The following is an 8,394-nucleotide window of genomic DNA, read 5'->3' on the forward strand; positions in this document are numbered from 1 at the left end:
ATTATTTTCTCCGAGGCACAAAACTTAATTTGGAATCCATAATTGGGGGCAAGGCTTGATTCTGAAACAGCTCCTCCGTCTTTTCAAGACACACCAACTTTTGCAGACTGCAAAATCTTGTTTTGAAGACATTTTGGAGAAAAAAACCAAACAACAGTAATTACTTTCTTGATAAGAACATTAAACAACACCATGTCAATCAGGAGGAGAAGCAGGTTTTCCTTTTCTTTTAATATATTCTGAATAAACAAGATACCACCATGTATTTCAGATGGTGCCACTTTTCAGGAACATCATGTATTTTCAGAAATGGGACGAAAAACCAAAAGCAAAACCAAGTCGCCTTTTTTTCTATAGGGCACAGAGTCAAGTTTGCAATTGAAGCCTTTTTCACTATCTTGAGGGGTTTAGTTTGCTCAGATATTCAAAGTCTTGATTAACTTTGTTTCATTCCTTAATCCAGATATCACTAGTAAGCCAACACATGTTTTTTTTTCCTCTGTGAAAGCAATCTTTATAACTTTTGTAAAAGAGGAAAAAACACATGTGAAATACTTCCATTTGGGTTGTGGCAGAGAGTGCTTTCACTCCTAGTTTTGGGTGTCCTATTGTGGGTAAACAATAAAAAACAAAAGACAGATGCCATGTTAATTATAATGAGGTGTAAAATTAGGTTCTGTAATAAGCACTGTGAACCTTCTCACCTGAAACTTCCCATGGAACAATCCGTTGCATTGAGGCATTGAACTATATAATACAATTTTTTGGTACTTCTAAGTGAGTTACTAAGACCCCGACAGAGAAGATGCTGCACAACTTGACCCGAGTTGCTATTGCAATTCTGATGTGACCTTCTCATCCACACACCACCTGTAATTACACACCCTAAATTCTTTTTAAACAGGGCTGATATTAATCTCTTCAACATTCACCATGTACTTTTCTGTCCTGTGTATCTTATTTAACCTGCAATTTCTATGAAATACACCCTCCGACTTCACAGAAGTCAAAACCCCAGGTGCTCTTCTGTGGCTTTAAGATCTAAATTCAGTTGATCTAAATAAAACTATACATTTGCAATTTAACAGCTGTTAAAAAGCCCCTCTCTCAAGCACATGGGCAGCATTAGATATTGTTACAAAGACTAAATAAGACACAGAATGATTCAAGCTAAAACTATTAAATGCTTGTAACAAACCCATTTTGTTTTCCCACTGTCATGTATTTGGGGTTGGGTTTTTCAGACTAGTCAGCATTTTTATAGCATTTTCTATATTAAGTGCAGAGCACCCACTGATTGCAGATGCACTTCTGAAAGCTCCGGTTCTCTGCAATTGTGCATTTGCAAGAGAAAAACTCTAAAAAAGGTAACCAAGCTTGAAAGCTTTTTTTAAAATACACAGCTTGTGCAACACCAATTAGGAACAATGTGGCATGAGCTTGGATTAAACACCCACGGTGGTTCCACAGCCTACACACAGAACATCTCAGTTCTTCTGTCCTTCCTGTGGGTCTTGGGCCACCTTCCAACTTCTGCAATGCATGAGGCCCAGATCCTGCAACAACTTGTCTCCTGCACTTATTTGACCATAATTCAATTCTCTGCCCTTCACCATCTGCCTCCTACACCGTCCTTCCTCAGGCATATACTACAGGGTATATTCTATATGCATTTTGACTCAGAGGTGTGCATCAACCTTCAACTTCTACATCCTATCCTCTCCACAAGGAGGTCGGTCATATTTTTCACTCATGTGGCTGAAGAAGACTTGATACTTGCTTTCATTTCTTTTGCAAAGCTTAATTTTCTAATTTTTGCAAAGTTGCTACCCATTTTAACCAAGACAACATCACACTACATCACATTTTAACTCTGAAACTAAAACACCCTTCTGTCAGGGAGTCAACATCCCCAAGGATAGTTAACTCTACAGCCAATGGTTGCATGAGTCTTATTTATGCTGCAAAAGCATGAATAAGAATTTTACTCCCCTAAAAGGGTCTTTGAAGGCTGAGGCATCACCAAGGCAATCCTAATTTCTTCCCAGATTACATGAAGTCCCAGCTCCTTCTGCTCCTGGCCTGGTTCTTCCTGCAAAGTTCTTCACTGCCAGGTACAACAGGCTGGAGTGCAACATGGCTACAGCTTCTCCAGTCCAAAAACCTTGAACAAACTAGGACAGAAGAGAATCCCAACGAGTCCTATTGCTCTGATATGACTTCAGTAATTCTGCAAAGTCTCTCTTTTTTATTTTCAGGAGAAAAAAAAAAAAAAAAATCCACACGTTCTGCCTGTAGTCTTGCATCTGATGACACAAAGTTTAGGAATCTATTCTAGTCTGTCTCTGCCTCGACATGTCCTGCCTCATAGCAGTTGTGGGTGGTGACTGCCTTTGTTAAAGAGATGTTGTTGTTCTCTCAGAAGAAAAGGTTTCTTCGAGAATTAGAAGTTGTCTATAAGACAGAGACTATAACATTGAACCAGCTACTCAGAATCTGAATTAAGACTCCAGCAGGCCTTTTCCCCTTATTTATTCCTCTGTTTCAGTAACTCTGGAATATTTCCTCAAGACAGGAATATTTGTAGCTTTTTAGCTTCAAATGAAGTCACACATTTCTGATCTTCCTCTTGGATGAGGGGAGAAGAGAGAATAAAATAGAGAGATCCTCAAAATAATCAAGACGTAACCTAAGCTTACTGGCAGCATCTTATTCACCTTTTCGTTTGCAACATCCAGCATTTATTGCTTCATCTTGTTCCTTTTTCGTAACTAACTGTAAGATAATCCTGGAGAGGAATTCAGACTCACTTGTTAGGACATTTGCATCTTTTCTTGCTAAAAGAAGTTATCATTCTACCTGGCCATGTATGCAAACGATTGTTGTAAAAGCACTCATGTTCATCCCAAAAGGTCTACGGTGCAGGGGGTGACCTAATTATGATAATACTGCCCAAAGGACTGCCCTGATCTCTTTCTGAGCCAAACCAAACAACAGCTACAGTTTACAAGGAATCATCTTCTAGAAAATTAAGTCATTAATGAATTAAGATATTTTGCTTAGCAGACAATCTATCACTGCTCCTGCTGTATTGAACTTTGCGCTAATTTACCTTGGTACTAGGAATCTGCACCATTTGCATAGCTTGAACTGATATTGATTCACATTTCAGCTGCTAAGTATTTCTTTATCACTCCCAAATTGAAGTACTCTATGCTATAAAACTTCTCATTTTATCATCAAGTCACCACCTCTTCTTTTATTTGGCTCAGGGAGCTCCAACAAATTTATTCTTCTACAATAAGGAACTTTCCTAAGGCTTTAGTTTCTCCTGCAGCTCTGCCCTATATTCTCTTTATCTCTTCAACAACGTTTTTGTATTGCAGACACCACACCCCAATAAAATATCCTGATAGCAGACATACCCATGTAGAAGGCAGGAACCCTTCTCCCATCCTTTCCGCTTATAGGTTTTGTACATACAGGTCTTTTTTCGGATGTTTCAGAAAGCATCAGTCAGCTGGGAGATCATGCACAACAGACAATATAAACTATAAAAAACTTCCATGTCTTTGAGATAATGAGAACAGAACAAAGATGATTAGGAAGGGACAGAAAAGCAAAATGAATTACATTTCTTGGCAGTGGCTGATTCTCCTTGAATCGAGTTTGAGATACCCATTAGAATGGGTATCTTGTTATTCTGTCTTTTAGGAGAAATAAAATGTTATATTTCAGTAACAAGCCCTGCAGACAAGATTCTTCATGGGGCCGCTCCAAGGAGACACAGACACTTCATTTACCTTTATGTGCTTTTGACCAGAGCCTGTGTCTGTCACTGAGGCCAAAATCCTGGTTCTTCTGTGGCTTGAGCCATGCGGGGAAACCAGCAGGTAATATAATGAAACAAGGGAGGTCTTGACCAGCTTTTTCCCTACAAAGATAATTAAGCTTCGGAAGATGCTGCCCAAAAAGCCTACAGGACCTGTGCTCCTGTGGGTTTTCAGGACTCAGCTGAACGAAGCCCTAAGCAATGGCCTGAATTCAGTATTTACTGAATTGAGCATAAGGTCAGGCTATAAACCCTGATATATGATATATAAATAAGTGATATCCCTTTTAACCTGAACAATGCTATGATTCATAGGTCCCGAGGCTCTGTCCAAAAAGTCACCGCCTTTGGCATCTGTACAAGACATATTTGGGATGTCCAGACCTCACCTTCAGTAGCTGTAGGAATTAGCAACATCTCTTGTACACCAAGAAACATATTTCAGTGAAAACAATCTCCTTCCCATAGAATGGAGTTCTGGCAGTGATGGTCACCAAACCATAGCAGTTTAATACAAAGTGAGGCATCTAATCTGCACTAGTTGTGTACGTTCTTCCTATAGAGCCTGAAGAGCAGCAGGCACCTCCAGAGGCAATTCACCGTATTTATGCTAGTTTTTTAACCAAAACAGTGTCTGGATCAGCCCCCCTTTACCTCCAATGGCTGTAGGGGGATGTATGTATATATACACTAAAAACATAATCCCCCAAAAAACCAAACCAAACAAACCACACACACACACACAAATAAAACCCCACAAAACTGGCAGGACACCGAATGATTAGCTGCAAAAATCAAAAAGCCAAGCTAGCTCATATGACCAAAGACAAGGTAAACTAAACTACTAGGGATCAATGAGATCTCTGGAAATGGCCTAACAGCTCCCTCTGTATCAGCGATTTCACTTCAATTTCTTGGCCTCTGGGAATCAAATGTTTTGCATGCAACAGGTGAGACGTTTTCCAGTTTTCCATCTCAACAAGACCTGAAAGACTTTGTTGCTGACTGGCAAGCATCACGCATTTGCTACCATTGTCTTGCAGAACCCATAAAATGAGGCTTCCAACAGCAATTTTCACCATATGTCTCCACAGTATTCCTAGAACATCTATCGGAGACGTCAGACACACCTAAACTTGATGTTCTAACGACTCTTCTGCCCTTAGACAAGTATTCCAGTGGTTAAAATTGCACTGTTAGAGGATATTTGATTTATTGTGGTATATTTATAAACTAATTTTCCTGAAAAGAAAGGTGCATTGCGCTATTTGATCCTCCAGCTCTATAAAAATACTGCTTTTCGCAGAAGAAACTATTTTGCCTAAAGGGCACCATCATAACCGGCCTTTCATACATCTGTATTTCATCCATCAGTGCACTATTTTTTACTGCTACTTCAAAACTTTCATTGTAGAAATTCCTTACCTCTTTTGCGGATATTTGATAGCAGTCTCTATGGCAGATGTAAATCGCACAGAAGCCATGTTCATGCCAATGAACTCCCAGTCTAATGTAATCCTCTTTCTTTCCCCACCCAGGAGTAGCGTCGCATTAATACACCAGTCTTCTACACCTGACCTGTTAAGAAATCTCTTTATATTCCTTATAAAATAAACTATCCTGGGAAACAAGAAGTCAGGCTGCTCCTGAGCAGCTCAGCTGCCTCCATCATCTGTTCTATGTGGATCTACAATCATCTAGATTTCTCCTTCTTTTCTAAAGATGGAGAAAATCCCATAAACAACACAGTTCACCTCTTGAGGAATTCAGGGTAATGGCAGCGAACACACGTGGGTTTGGCAAGGGCTGCAAATCCGGATTATTAACAAGTCAAAACGAGTGGGTGCTGGGAAGGGCAAAACTACAGCATCTTCCTCTACCAGTTGCCCCATTGCCCTTAACTGTTTTATAATAACATCACCCTAATGTTTTGATAACTCCAACCGCTCCATTGCTGAAAATGTTCCTCCCTGATTTAAAATAAAAAGTAATTTATTCTATTATCTTTGTCCAATGATATCCCACTTAACCGGATGATCTTCAAAGCCTTGAGAACCTCAGTTTTTAAGACCCCATGCAAACACCTGATTAATTTGTTCTCCTTGAACATTTTTGGGGACTATATTTTCTGCCATCATCCCATTTTGTGCCACCATCTCCCATGGAGAGGCTGAAGACTAACAGGTTTCACCTTGGGTGTAAATGCTCTGTCTTTATCCCTAAATAAGCTTTGCTCCAGTGCTATGGGGTTTTGTTTTTCTGTGTGTATGTGTGGGAGGTGTTTTGTTTTTGTCATTGTTGTTTTGGTTTAAAAAACAAAACCAAACCAAACCCAAACAAACAAGAACCCAAACAAACCAATTATCCTATTCATTTAATCCCTCCTTACACCACCTAACTCAAGTACTTAATTGCTTGACCTGCCGCAACTATGGCAGAAAAATAACATCTCAGTCCAGGATATACAAACACAACACACGAAACTTCCAACTACCATCTTAGTGGTCACCTGGCTTTGAACAATTACCAACAGCAGAAAATGAGTGTCCCTGCTACCTCGTGATCTGATTCATCACAGAGATCTTCAGAGAATGAATTTTATTTATGTTTATTAAATCTCTACTAGATATTTAGCACCCCTTTCATTTCCTAGTGTTTAGGCTGAACTAAAATACCCAAAAGCAAGAGGCCCCACAAGCTACTCCTGCTTACAGGCAAATGTTATTTTAACACCATCTTACCTCTTAGAGAGGGTGAGATGGGGATATAAAGCTTTGGTTTAGAGAATTAATTTTAAGAGTTCCATTCTCACATCAGCCAAAAGTCACTTTCAGCCCTGCATTAGTTTCATATTTACCTCCTTCAAGTGAAAATTAAAGTAGGATAATAGCAAGACCAGAGCCTTTAAACCCTCCGGCTTCAGTTCCCAGCGAGGTTGGGATGTTCTTCCCTCCCGAGGCCCGACTGCCACCCTCTGGCTATTTCCTGATGTTCAGGTTCCATCTTTCAAGGCTGAACTGTAAAGCCAAAGGGCTTCCACGAAATGGCAAATTTGAGGCCAGTGTTGTTCCAAAAAGGTTTATCCAAATGAACATCCAGAGAACCCGAAAGAGGTTTTGGACTTGGAATACAGCTGTAAAAATTCTAAAAGTCTCAGAGTAAGTTGCCACTGTGGACTCTAAACAGCCCAGAGTAATCCCCAAAAACTGATGTTGCCATACATTTCACTTCTCCTCCTGAGCTGTCATATGCCTGGAGAACAAGCAAACTCAGCACACTCAGATCTGCTAATGTTAATTCAGGTCCCCTTTCGGTCTTACTCTTCAGGACTGTGAATCAGTTCATAGACATTATTTTTCCTGGTTATTCAGGCAACGGGTTTAGTGTATTGCACAGAAAACACAACAAGAGTCTCCAGAGTCTTAGGCACTAAAGTAGCACATCATTTTTTATCAAAGCCATTAACTCCTAGATCATCCTGGCCCAGGGGGCAGCTCCAATTTATTTGCATTTTCAAAATTAAACATGCAGATAATAAAAGCCACTTGTTCAGTACCAAGCACTTCAATGTTGCTGAAAACTTACAGCTCGTTTGACCTAAACAGTGTTTTTTCTACTTACCTCATTCGCCATAATCCACCCGGTAAGTACCTTCAAAGCTTCACGAACTGAAGTTCAGTCGTCTTCCCCCAAAACACATTGGAAGTATTTGCACTTTCATAGGATTTTCAGGACTCAAGCACTAGTATCTGTCAAACCGAGAAGCTCAGTTCCCTCTTTTGTCAGAGATGGCTAAAAACTTGTCCTGATAAAAGAAGAACGGCGCCTTTCTTGCCTGTCGAAACCATTCTACTTGCAGTAAAACACAACCTTAAATTAAAGGTTCACTGGGCCACAGCGCATGGGAGCGAACTTTATTCTCAAACCCACAATTATAGCCAAAACACAAGATGGAAGAATTCTTGCTACTGGGACAGCCTGTGTGGTTTTATCCAACAGACAAAATTCAGAGTTGTGAAGCTTAAGTTAAGGAGATGGAATGTCCCCAGAGAATTTTCAAAGACTTCCTTGCCTTTGGTGTTTTCTCTTGCCCACCTTAGGTAGTTCATCGCATGCCCAGCTTTCTCCTGATGGACCTGAGATGCTCAATTACTTTCCTGACCAGCATAACAAGACTTCTGGCCCTTTGTGGAAGGCTATCAACCCTATCAAAACCACCAAATTTCATCTGAGACCCAATTACCTGTTGAATTTAAGTCCTTATGGAACAGCTCTTGATTCCATCAAACATATGCAGCTTCCTACATGTAAAGCAATATAACTTCCAGAAGTCAGGGGTACATTTTTTTCTCCTTTCCTCATTCTGGAGTTAAAAAATAGTGTATTGTTTATTTTGGTAGGATTTCGGTTAATTGTTTATACCGTGTACTTCACGCAAGCCAATTCCCTTCCTCCGATATATGAATGCTGAGGTTTATGGCAGTTCTCTCTCCACGTTTGTTCCACATTTCAGAGAGTGCAGACTCATGCGCAGACATATTTTACTCTGATGACAGCAATAA

This window comes from Columba livia, chromosome 5, assembly GCF_036013475.1.
Source record: "Columba livia isolate bColLiv1 breed racing homer chromosome 5, bColLiv1.pat.W.v2, whole genome shotgun sequence".
In the NCBI taxonomy this organism is placed as follows: Eukaryota; Metazoa; Chordata; class Aves; order Columbiformes; family Columbidae; genus Columba; species Columba livia.